The sequence below is a fragment of the Coregonus lavaretus genome (genome assembly GCF_964263955.1).
Source record: "Coregonus lavaretus genome assembly, chromosome: 26".
Taxonomy (NCBI): Eukaryota; Metazoa; Chordata; class Actinopteri; order Salmoniformes; family Salmonidae; genus Coregonus; species Coregonus lavaretus.
Genome location: NC_140013.1, coordinates 13211892 through 13225413, shown reverse-complemented (window position 1 = coordinate 13225413; position 13522 = coordinate 13211892). Strand labels below are relative to the sequence as shown.

At 45.0% G+C, this 13522-nt stretch overlaps 1 protein-coding gene across 2 annotated transcripts in view; it reads right to left on the bottom strand.

The window, feature by feature from the left end:
* LOC311101413 (limbic system-associated membrane protein-like) overlaps positions 1-13522 on the bottom strand; it is a 430764-nt gene that overhangs the window by 49297 nt on the left and 367945 nt on the right. The gene's annotated exons all lie outside the window — the stretch shown is intronic.

The following is a 13522-nucleotide window of genomic DNA, read 5'->3' as shown; positions in this document are numbered from 1 at the left end:
ATATGCCATTTAGCAAATGTTTTTATCCAAAGCGACTTACAGTCATGCGTGCATACATTTTACGTATGGGTGGTCCCATGAATTAAACCCACCATCCTGGCGTTGCTAGCACCATGCTCTACCAACTGAGCTACAGAGGACCACAAATATATGTAGGTGAACAGTGATGGTTTTCTTCCTGATTAAAAAGGACATCAGTATTCTCTTGTTTAACTTGGCTTGTTGCATGCTGTCAGAGCATTATGCCTTGTAGAAGTATGACGTCTACGACTGTGTGTTAGAGCGCCTGCTTAATGAATAAATGTAAGGGGACGTCTGAATCAATGAGAATGGATATCACGCATAATATAACCTGGCAGACATACGCCGAAAATACAAATTGAAAACTCAGCCGCTCGACACAGTATATCCAGTATATTCAAAACAGAAAGTGAATTAGTTGGGGAGCAGAAGCTGTTTCACGATGACCCTGAGGGGTTCTCACATGCAGTAGAGTCACTACTCTAGCCTTTCCTATTGAAGGACAGGTGGCTTATCAGCAATCTGGGAGGGTCACCATCTTAATAACCTGGCCCGTATTTGTACAGCGTCTCAGAGTAAGAATGCTGATCTAGGATCAGTTTTGTCTAATCATGAATATGATTATATGGACAGAGGGGCTACTCTGAGACATTTTATGAATACGGGCCCAGGTTTTCTCTTACTTAAATCATAGATGTTTATAACCCATTCCAAAACAAACTCCACCCTTCACAGCCAAACCAATAGCCATGACATCACTTCATGACATTCGAGATACTGTACATGTCTCTTAATTAAAGCTTTATCAGCCAATAGGAACCTGTTCTAACCCTCCGCCCTCCAATGAGAAACACCCTGGACTCCCCGTCAGGTAAGCAGAACTACAGCGGGAGCACAGCATTTTCCTCATCGCGCTTCACAAACCCTCCGCAGGCCGCAAAGCTCACTGGCCACCGCATGCAGGGCGCAAGCCAAATCTTTTTCCTTTTTTAAATTTATTTTATTTTTAGTTATTTTAGCAGACACTCTTATCCAGAGCGACTTACAGTTAAGTGAGTGCATACATATATATATATATATATACAAAAAAAAGAATCATACTGGCCCCCTGTGGGAATCGAACCCACAACCCTGGTGTTGCAAACGCCATGCTCTACCAACTGCGCTACACGGGACTATGTTCAAACTAACAAGCTGCTGGCCTAGAAGGCAAGCTGCTCCTGCCTTCCTCCCTCCCTGTCTCTAAGCAACCCCTGCTTTGGCGAGCAGCAGGCAGGTGGTGAGGCAGGCAGGATGACAGGGGTCTGGTGGGTTTGACGGATGCCTGTGCTGCTGAGCTGAGCTGGGCCGCGGCCATGCTGCAGGGTACGCCGTGGGGGAAGCCCACAGCTCCCAGTACAGGCAGCAGAGGCAGAGTGGGAGACTCTAATGAGAGGGGAGACGTGCCAGGCTCTGGCAGACAGCTACTCCCCCTGTACTCCCTTCATACTTCCCCCCAGCAGAACGGACTGGACTGAACCATGCTGAGGTGGTGTGTGGGGGGAGGGGGGGTGCTGGGAGGTAGGCAGGATGAAAAAAACACAGAAAACAACCAGTTCACTTACATAATCACATCTGCTCTCTCTCAAGCGATCGATAAACCTGACCAAATCCCCCGTAACACTGTTTTGATTAAAAGGATGGAGAATTATGTCGGCTGATCATGGGCTAACTCCCTTTCTCCTTCGGTTTGTGAGGGGGGCTATTCCTTTAACAAGTCTTTCTGTTTGCATGTGGCACACAGAGGAAAAAAAGCAGCAGGCAAATCAAAGCCAGGTCATATATTTTCCCCTTACAGCATTTCCTCGCCCCAGATACGTTCTCGGTAGCAGGTTAAGTGTATTTCCGGGAAGGTGGCTGTATTCTCCAAGGACATGGCTTAGAAGGAACAGTGCATTCGCTTAAAAACTAGGAGGAATAGAAAAGCCCTTGGTAGGTAAAGTACAGAGCAGACGGCCCTCAACGGAGGCAAGATAAAAATGTATTTAGAGGACTAATGATTTCACATGTTCATAAACAACCAGGTGATTAATTAGCCATGTTTGTGTATAGTGTACATAATAATCAACCTACTAATTAATTTCACACTTCTGCCATTAAGAAAATTCTGGTAATTTTACAGTCCCAAGGAACTACTGACATTCTGTTGAATCTATGCAAAATACAAAATCGAGCAAAGTGGGTTATGAGTTCAATACCAAACACAAACCATTATTATTCTCGCAAAATTGTGTTGACAGAGTTTATAGTGAGGGTCACATTAATTGCTTTGATTCAAAAGGAAAGCGTGATGTTTTTGAAGGTTGTTTATGAAATCCACCGAGTGTAATGAAGCATTTAAAAGAAAAATGATGAGGGTGAGAAAAAGTCTCTTTTTATTTATAGACTTAAAAGGAATTTATATCATTAGGGGGAAAAAACACCAATGCCCTCTGGATCCGAATCTAGCCCATAGTGTGAAACCTGTGGGAAATCAATATATCCTAGATGCTACAAATACAACAAATATAACTAACTGTACAAGTAAATAAACCCACAGTGGCGACAGAACACACATGTCGTACAATGAGGAAAAGGGAGAAATGGGTAGAGAAGAAAGGGAAAAGGGTTGAGAGCTGCTGGTTACCTGAGGATGCTCCTTTCACCTTTTGGTGCCTCCTTTGAATACTTTTTTCTCAGAGCACATAGCACTTTCTGCTCAACATGATTCACTCAGAACAGCCCCCAGAGGAAGAAGCTGTGTGCGTGTGACATAAATGCATCTGGAAAGATTGAGACCCTCTCCTTTGTCTTTGGGCAGTTTTCCCACTACAAAACCTTTAAAATAGCTACAAAACATTGGACAAATTCCTCCATCATTCAAATTTTCTTGCTCTCCTGGTTCATATACATCACTGTCTGAATAATCAGTCAACGTAGAGATTATTATTTTGAGATTTATTCTTACAGTACAGTGACTGTTGGTTTATCTGTCTTGCAAAACCAGTTGTGGAGGTGAGAAAAGATTGCTTGAATATAACAACTGTGAGATAGATGAAACCTCTGAGAATCCTAGTCAAGGGGATGTATGGCAAGGGCATCCTGCTTCGATTAAACCTCCTGATATGCTCTCTCTGCACATTGTGCCTCCATAACAGAGGATAAACCTGAGATGAGCAACCTCTTCCCTCACAGTAAATAATAAATTATATATAGTGAGGGAAAAAAGTATTTGATCCCCTGCTGATTTTGTACGTTTGCCCACTTCAAAGACATGATCAGTCTATAATTTTAATGGTAGGTTTATTTGAACAGTGAGAGACAGAATAACAACAACAAAATCCAGAAAAATGCATGTCAAAAATGTTATAAGTTGATTTGCATTTTAATGAGGGAAATAAGTATTTGACCCCTCTGCAAAACATGACTTAGTACTTGGTGGCAAAACCCTTGTTGGCAATCACAGAGGTCAGACGTTTCTTGTAGTTGGCCACCAGGTTTGCACACATTTCAGGAGGGATTTTGTCCCACTCCTCTTTGCAGATCTTCTCCAAGTCATTAAGGTTTCGAGCCTGACGTTTGGCAACTCGAACCTTCAGCTCCCTTCACAGATTATCTATGGGATTAAGGTCTGGAGACTGGCTTGGACACTCCAGGACCTTAATGTGCTCCTTCTTGAGCCACTCCTTTGTTGCCTTGACCGTGTGATTTGGGTCATTGTCATGCTGGAATACCCATCCACGACCCATTTTCAATGCCCTGGCTGAGAGAAGGAGGTTCTCACCCAAGATTTGACGGTACATGGCCCCGTCCATCGTCCCTTTGATGCGGTGAAGTTGTCCTGACCCCTTAGCAGAAAAACACCCCCAAAGCATAATGTTTCCACCTCCATGTTTGATGGTGGGGATGGTGTTCTTGGGGTCATAGGCAGCATTCCTCCTCCTCCAAACACGGCGAGTTGGCAAACTTCAGACGGGCATGTATATGTGCTTTCTTGAGCAGGGGGACCTTGCGGGCGATGCAGGATTTCAGTCCTTTACGGCGTAGTGTGTTACCAATTGTTTTCTTGGTGACTATGGTCCCAGCTGCCTTGAGATCATTGACAAGATCCTCCCGTGTAGTTCTGAGCTGATTCCTCACCGTTCTCATGATCATTGCAACTCCACGAGGTGAGATCTTGCATGGAGCCCCAGGCACAGGGAGATTGACAGGTCTTTTGTGTTTCTTTAATTTGCGAATAATCGCACCAACTGTTGTCACCTTCTCACCAAGCTGCTTGGCAATGGTCTTGTAGCCCATTCCAGCCTTGTGTAGGTCTACAATCTTGTCCCTGACATCCTTGGAGAGCTCTTTGGTCTTGGCCATGGTGGAGAGTTTGGAATCTGATTGATTGATTGCTTCTGTGGACAGGTGTCTTTTATACAGGTAACAAACTGAGATTAGGAGCACTCCCTTTAAGAGTGTGCTCCTAATCTCAGCTCGTTACCTGTATAAAAGACACCTGAGAGCCAGAAATCTTTCTGATTGAGAGGGGGTCAAATACTTATTTCCCTCATTAAAATGCGAATCAATTTATAACATTTTTGACATGCGTTTTTCTGGATTTTTTTGTTGTTATTCTGTCTCTCACTGTTCAAATAAACCTACCATTACAATTATAGACTGATCATTTCTTTGTCAGTGGGCAAACGTACAAAATCAGCAGGGGATCAAATACTTTTTTCCCTCACTGTACATTCAAAAATAATTTGCTGTAAAATGCCCTCTGTATGATTGTTACGAGAATTTCTATCTCTAATTCAACCTAAGCTTGAATCATTACCAGAGGTTGTAAGGCTCTGGTTTTAATCATAAATGATTCAAGGTCCACAACCAGCAAGAATGATCTGTATTTTTATTCATGGAGAGCTCTGGCGCCAAAACCCATACACTCCTGTATTATACCCATTGACACACAAAGGCACTTTGCTCCGCCCACCTTTAGGAGGCTTTCTTAAACAGTTTCCACCTTTCTCCTTCACCCTGGAATGTTTAGTCCCGCCCCCTTCTGTTAGTGGGTTGACACTACATTATAATTCTAACACAGTTTACACATTTATACTGTATTTGGGGTGAAATCCTTTAGTCATTATTCTTAAAATACAAATTAATCTAACAATGATCCATAGGGGGAAACTATTGAGGACATGTTAATACTGTACTCTGAGGAAGAGAATGTAACAGTAAAGGAGGTACAAGTAGATTAAGGGTAGGAGACATGGTTGTTGGGACCAGGCATGGAGGAAAATGGGAGTTAATCTTGGCTTCTTATACGGTGTCGAGTAAAGCTTAAACCATGTATTTAGATTGTAGGTAGGTATTGTAGTTAGGTACTGTAGGTAGTTTATCTAGGTAGTTATTGTAGGTTATTGTAGGTAATTATTGTAGGTAAGTATTGTATTCGGCTGAGCCTGGTGAAGCACGAGACTAGCTAACCCACTTGGACCAATAAAGCTAGCTAGCTAGCTAGTGGGTAGCTACTGGTAACTACTAGCAAACTGTGGATAGTTGTTTCCAATGTTATTTCACGCTTAAGAGTACCTGTAATTATGCCAGCTAGCTACCTACCATTCAGCTGTTTTTCTAACCTCATTATCTGAAGCGTTAACGTTAGGTAGTTAGTAGCTACTGTACTCGAAATGTAGCTAGCTTGTTGCTACCTGGATAGCTAACTAAACAATAGCTGGAACGACCTAGCTGTATATTTGGAGACGCTTTCTCTCCGTTGGGACAGACGCGAACTGGCTGAATCGATTCAGTGGCTAGCTTTGCACTTAACTGGCTAACAGTAGCTACTAAGGGTAAGTTATAACCTACATTTATTTTTGTTTTGTTTTTACATACTGGTAACAAGAGTCGTTCAAGGGAATTCGGGACATGGGTGACTAGTTAACGTTACCTTGGCTCTCTCTGTGTGTTTCGTGCCGTCGGAGGAGGGGTGGTTTGTTAGCAATGGCTAGCTAGTATGCTAACTATTCTAGCTAACCAACTGGCTGAATAAGTTGACGACGTACTCACTCATACTAACCCAAAACTTTACACAACGTTAGACACGGACACGAATGATCTGTTTGGCGTGTTAACACACTGGTTTGTTGTAACCGAGTATTGATGCTAAACCGTGTTATTGGAGGCTGGCATGCTAGTTGGCTATGGCGTCATAGGATTCGGTGCCCTGGACGGTTTTCATGGAAGAATAATGTACCAAGTTAGCTAGCTGAATAAACTAAGTTAGATTCCTAGAAAACATTGAACCGCTGTAGTTTACAACAATTATAATTTCTAAAGTGGAAGTTGGGAGTTATATTTGAGTGTTTCAGTGAAAGGTAAGTGAGGGAGGTCCCGCTCTCTTGCTTTCCCAGGTTTAGTTCATTTCATTCCGATCTCCTTTGCATTATTGTAGCCTTTTTCTGTAGCCTGTCAACTACAGTGGGGAGAACAAGTATTTGATACACTGCGAATTTTGCAGGTTTTCCTACTTACAAAGCATGTAGAGGTCTGTATCCAGAAAATCACATTGTATGATTTTTAAGTAATTAATTTGCATTTTATTACATGTCTTAAGTATTTGATACATCAGAAAAGCAGAACTTAATATTTGGTACAGAAACATTTCTTTGCAATTACAGAGATCATATGTTTCCTGTAGGTCTTGACCAGGTTTGCACACACTGCAGCAGGGATTTTGGCCCACTCCTCCATACAGACCTTCTCCAGATCCTTCAGGTTTCGGGGCTGTCGCTGGGCAATATGGACTTTCAGCTCCCTCCAAAGATGTTCTATTGGGTTCAGGTCTGGAGACTGGCTAGGCCACTCCAGGACCTTGAGATGCTTCTTACGGAGCCACTCCTTAGTTGCCCTGGCTGTGTGTTTCGGGTCGTTGTCATGCTGGAAGACCCAGCCACGACCCATCTTCAATGCTCTTACTGAGGGAAGGAGGTTGTTGGTCAAGATCTCGCGATACATGGCCCCATCCATCCTCCCCTCAATACGGTGCAGTCGTCCTGTCCGCTTTGCAGAAAAGCATCCCCAAAGAATGATGCTTCCACCTCCATGCTTCACGGTTGGGATGGTGTTCTTGGGGTTGTACTCATCCTTCTTCTTCCTCCAAACACGGCAAGTGGAGTTTAGACCAAAAAGCTATATTTTTGTCTCATCAGACCACATGACCTTCTCCCATTCCTCCCCTGGATCATCCAGATGGTCATTGGCAAACTTCAGACGGGCCTGGACATGCACTGGCTTGAGCAGGGGGACCTTGCGTGCGCTGCAGGATTTTAATCCATGACGGCGTAGTGTGTTACTAATGGTTTTCTTTGAGACTGTGGTCCCAGCTCTCTTCAGGTCATTGACCAGGTCCTGCCATGTAGTTCTGGGCTGATCCCTCACCTTCCTCATGATCATTGATGCCCCACGAGGTGAGATCTTGCATGGAGCCCCAGACCGAGGGTGATTGACCGTCATCTTGAACTTCTTCCATTTTCTAATAATTGCGCCAACAGTTGTTGCCTTCTCACCAAGCTGCTTGCCTATTGTCCTGTAGCCCATCCCAGCCTTGTGCAGGTCTACAATGTTATCCCTGATGTCCTTACACAGCTCTCTGGTCTCGGCCATTGTGGAGAGGTTGGAGTCTGTTTGATTGAGTGTGTGGACAGGTGTCTTTTATACAGGTAACGAGTTCAAACAGGTGCAGTTAATACAGGTAATGAGTGGAGAACAGGAGGGCTTCTTAAAGAAAAACTAACAGGTCTGTGAGAGCCGGAATTCTTACTGGTTGGTGGTTGATACTTATGTCATGCAATAAAATGCAAATTAATTACTTAAAAATCATACAATGTGATTTTTGTTTTAGATACCGTCTCTCACAGTTGAAGTGTACCTATGATAAAAATTACAGACCTCTACATGCTTTGTAATTAGGAAAACCTGCAAAATCGGCAGTGTATCAAATACTTGTTCTCCCCACTGTATGTGTCTGTCTATCCCTGTTCTCTCCTCTCTGCACAGGCCATACAAACACTTCACACCGTGTGGCTGCTGCCACTCTAACCTGGTGGTCCCTGCGCGCACGACCCACGTGGAGTTCCAGGTCTCCGGCAGCCTCTGGAACCGCCGTTCTGCGGCCAACAAGGCAGAGTTCATCTCAGCCTATGCTACCCTCCAGTCCCTCGACTTCTTGGCGCTGACGGAAACATGGATTACCACAGAAAACACTGCTACTCCTACTGCTCTTTCCTCGTCTGACCATGTGTTCTCGCATACCCCGAGAGCATCTGGTCAGCGCGGCGGTGGCACAGGAATCCTCATCTCTCCCAAGTGGACATTCTCTCTTTTTCCCCTGACCCATCTGTCTATGTCCTCATTTGAATTCCATGCTGTCACAGTCACTAGCCCATTCAAGCTTAACATCCTTGTCATTTATCGCCCTCCAGGTTCCCTTGAAGAGTTCATCAATGAGCTTGACACCGTGATAAGTTTCTTTCTTGAGGATGGCTCACCCCTCACAGTTCTGGGTGACTTTAACCTCCCTACGTCTGCCTTTGACTCATTTCTCTCTACCTCCTTCTTTCCACTCCTTTCTTCTTTTGACCTCACCCTCTCACCGTCCCCCCTACTCACAAGGCAGGCAATACGCTTGACCTCATCTTTACTCGATGCTGTTCTTCTACTAATCTCACTGCAACTCCCCTCCAAGTCTCCGACCACTACTTTGAATCCTTTTCTCTCTCGCTCTCCTCCAACACTACTCACTCTGCCCCTACTCTGATGGTAATGTGCCGTCGCAACCTTCGCTCTCTCTCTCCCGCTACTCTCTCCTCTTCCATCCTATCATCTCTTCCCTCTGCTAAATCCTTCTCCCCCCGATCTCCTGATTCTGCCTCCTCAAACCTCCTCTCCTCCCTTTCTGCATATTTTGACTCTCTATGTCCCCTATCCTCCCGGCCGGCTCGGTCCTCCCCTCGTGCTCCGTGGCTTGACGACTCATTGCGAGCTCACAGAAGAGGCCTCCGGGCAGCCGAGCGTAAATGGAGGAAAACTAGACTCCCTGCGGACCTGTCATCTTTTCACTCCCTCCTCTCTACATTCTCTTCCTCTGTTTCCGCTGCTAAAGCCACTTTCTACCACTCTAAATTTCAAGCCAACTTCTCCTCCCTGCTGTATCCCCCTCCTCCTCCCCCTCCCTCATCCCTCTCTGTGGATGACTTCGTCAACCAGGTTGACGACATCCGATCCCCATTTATTAAGTCAAATGACACAGCTGGTCCTGCTCACACTGCCCTACCCTATGCTTTGACTTCTTTCTCCCCTCTCTCTCCAGATGAAATCTTGCGACTTGTGACGGCCGGCCGCCCAACAACCTGCCCGCTTGACCCTATCCCCTCCTCTCTTCTCCAAACCATTTCCGGAGACCTTCTCCCTTACCTCACCTCGCTCATCAACTCATCCTTGACCACTGGCCATGTCCCTTCCGTCTTCAAGAGAGCGAGAGTTGCACCCCTCCTCAAAAAAACCTACACTCGATCCCTCCGATGTCAACAACTACAGACCAGTATCCCTTCTTTATTTTCTCTCCAAAACTCTTGAGCGTGCCGTCTCTAGCCAACTTTCCTGCTATCTCTCTCAGAATGAACTTCTTGATACAAACCAGTCAGGTTTCAAGACTGGTCATTCAACTGAGACTGCTCTTCTCTGTGTCACGGAGGCTCTCCACACTGCTAAAGCTAACTCTTTCTCCTCTGCTCTTATCCTTCTAGACCTATCCGCTGCCTTTGATACTGTGAACCATCAGATCCTCCTCTCCACCCTCTCCGAGTTGGGCATCTCTGGCGCTGCTCACTCTTGGATTGCGTCCTACCTGACAGATCGCATGGCGAAAATCTGTCTCCGCACCACGTGCTCTCACCACTGGTGTCCCCCAGGGCTCAGTTCTAGGCCCTCTCCTATTCTCTCTATACACCAAGTCACTTGGCTCTGTCATATCCTCACATGGTCTCTCCTATCATTGCTACGCAGACGACACACAATTAATTTTCTCCTTTCCCCCTTCTGATAACCAGGTGGCGAATCGCATCTCTGCATGTCTGGCAGACATATCAGTGTGGATGTCGGATCACCACCTCAAGCTGAACCTCGGCAAGACGGAGCTGCTCTTCCTCCCGGGGAAGGACTGCCCGCTCCATGATCTCGCCATCACGGTTGACAACTCCATTGTGTCCTCCTCCCAGAGTGCAAAGAACCTTGGCGTGACCCTGGACAATACCCTGTCGTTCTCCGCTAACATCAAAGCGGTGACCCGATCCTGCAGGTTCATGCCCTACAACATTTGCAGAGTACGACCCTACCTTACACAGAAAGCGTCACAGGTCCTAACCCAGGCACTTGTCATCTCCCGTCTGGATTACTGCAACTCGCTGTTGGCTGGGCTCCCTGCCTGTGCCATTAAACCCCTTCAACTTATCCAGAACGCTGCAGCCCGTCTGGTGTTCAACCTTCCCAAGTTCTCTCATATCACCCCGCTCCTCCGCACACTCCACTGGCTTCCAGTTGAGGCTCGCATCTACTACAAGACCATGGTGCTTGCCTACGGAGCTGTGAGGGGAACGACACCTCCTTACCTTCAGGCTCTGATCAGACCCTACACCCAAACGAGGGCACTACGTTCATCCACCTCTGGCCTGCTAGCTCCCCTACCTCTACGGAAGCACAGCTCCCGCTCAGCCCAGTCAAAGCTATTCGCTGCTCTGGCACCCCAATGGTGGAACAAGCTCCCCCACGACGCCAGGACAGCGGAGTCACTGACCACCTTCCGGAGACACTTGAAACCATACCTCTTTAAGGAATACCTGGAATAGTATAAAGTAATCCTTCTTCCCCAACCCCCCATAAAAAAATAAAATAAAAAGGTGGTTGTCCCACTGGCTATCCTAAGTTGAATGCACCAATTTGTAAGTCGCTCTGGATAAGAGCGTCTGCTAAATGATGTAAATGTATGCTACTTGAATGATTTGTTTTCACTCTACATATCACCAGCTGTAATGCTGTGGCTCTATTTGCACAGGTCTCTCAGTGGACCCTATGAGGCCTTTGCAATAGCGCTCTCTCTGCTGCTTGTGGCCTTGAGGGAGGGCTAAAAGTGAGATTGCCCTGGCATAGAGGCCTCTAAATTCCAAGACAAGGCACCTGTCATCTTGTATAAGAACAGCACTCAAGTCTTGGTATGAGTGGTACTGTTCAAATTGCTTATTTACAGTATTACTTGTCTGGAAAGTTGAGAGGTTGGCAACTACAATGACTATGTGCTCCACATTCTGAGCAGCTCTGAAGAGGTTGTGAGTTGCACCTGACGTTTTTATGAATACACTCCAAGATTAATTGATAGTCTTATACAAGATAAAAATTGATCTTAAAGCTGCAATATGTAACTATTTGGGTGACCCGACAAAATTTGCATAGACATTGTTGAGACTTCTAGCTCACTCAGGAAAAGAAAAAAGAGAAAAAAAAATTTGATATATAAATAGATAAAAGAGAAGCAAATGGGTCTGATGTGTTCAATTAAATGGGGAACGAGTGATTTCTTTAAGTTTCTTAGATGCTCGGATATGTTACGTTATGTGCGCATGCGCAGCTTCACTAGAGACTTAAATTATGGCACCTGGTAATCATTTCACGGCAGACAATCATCAGGAGCACACAGCCCGTTGGTATGTAACTGCGAACTACTCAGAGTCTAGCATTAATGTTTAAGTCACTTATATGTTTGAGCACTGAACGTTTACCTCACTGTGTCAGTGTTAGTTGGCCAGGAGTAACTTGTAGCTCGCTGGGTGCGGTAGCTCAGCGACCCAGATGCTGTATAGCATTAGGCTATCATTATCAGCCATTTGCGTTGTGCTGATTGTTCGGAGCACTCTGCTGGTTTCTGGTGGCGGTGGTGATAGCGGTGGTTTGGTTCGGTGATCCATGGTGGAGCGCCGCGTTGTGTTGCGTTTGTGCGTGTGTGGGTCCTTTGGACGAGGCATGTGGTGGCATGGGTTCTGTGTCCTGTGGCAGCATCCGTGGCAACGGCGGAGTCGCTGTGTGCATGCTCCTCTGGCGCTAGGCATTCTGGGTGATGTAGTCAATGCTGTTTTAAGCCAGATTTGCCACATTTTTTATGGTGTTGTAGGCTTATTTGATTTTCATTATTTACATTATTATTATATTATATTATTTGAATAATATTTACATTATATATTTGAATAATATATTGTTATTATTTGTTTGTTGTAATTCAGGTTTATGACCTGTGGTCATATGATTTAAAATCAAATTAAGGACAAAACACAAGTCATGACATTGTGTGCTTCCTGGTGTCAGTTATAGATCTGTCATTCTCATTGAAAGCAAGTCTAAGAAGGGGTGGATATGTTCTATGTGCACTATTTCTATGCTTCCCGTTCTTAAGTTTAGTTCTTGCTTCTTTTACTTTTGGTTTTGTACACCAGCTTCAAACAGCTGAAAGTACAATATATTTGCTTATGCAAAATATATTTCACAGCGGTTTAGATGGTACAATGATTCTCTACACTATACTTGGTTGTTTTGTCACATAAACTGAAACTATTACCTTGGGGTTGCTGTTTGGTCAGTCTGTGTCAGCTGTAAAAAAACAAAAGTGGGTGTTTCATTCTGTCCATCATCTTGGTCCACAAGTGGAAATACCCCACATCGAGTGTAATCCAAATAAAAGGCTATTTTCCTCCCAGTCTGGACTTGGAACAATAGCCAAGGTTTCTCTCTACTCTCAGCCAGCCAGTCCTGGCTCTGCCAGTCAAAGCCCAAGACAAGTGTACAGCAGTTCTCAAGTTTGAAGGTCCGCTAAGTTTCAGTCGTGATAAATGTCCTTACTGTACAGTCGTGGTCAAAAGTTTTGAGAATGACACAAGTATTGGTCTTCACAAAGTATTGGTCTTCTTCTGCTTCAGTGTTATGAGATATTTTTGTCAGATGTTACTATGGTATACTGAAGTATAATTACAAACATTCCATAAGTGTCAAAGGCTTTTATTGACAATTACATTAAGTTTATGCAAAGAGTCAATATTTATGCAAAGACCCTTCTTTTTCAAGACCTCTGCAATCCGCCCTGGCATGCTGTCAATTAACTTCTGGGCCACATCCTGACTGATGGCAGCCCATTCTTGCATAATCAATGCTTGGAGTTTGTCAGAAATTGTGGGTTTTTGTTTGTCCACCCGCCTCTTGAGGATCGACTACAAGTTCTCAATGGGATTAAGGTCTGGGGAGTTTCCTGGCCATGGACCCAAAATGTCGATGTTTTGTTCCCCGAGCCACTTAGTTATCACTTTTGCCTTATGGCAAGGTGCTCCATCATGCTGGAAAAGGCATTGGTCGTCACCAAACTGTTCTTGGATGGTTGGGAGAAGTTGTTCTCAGAGGA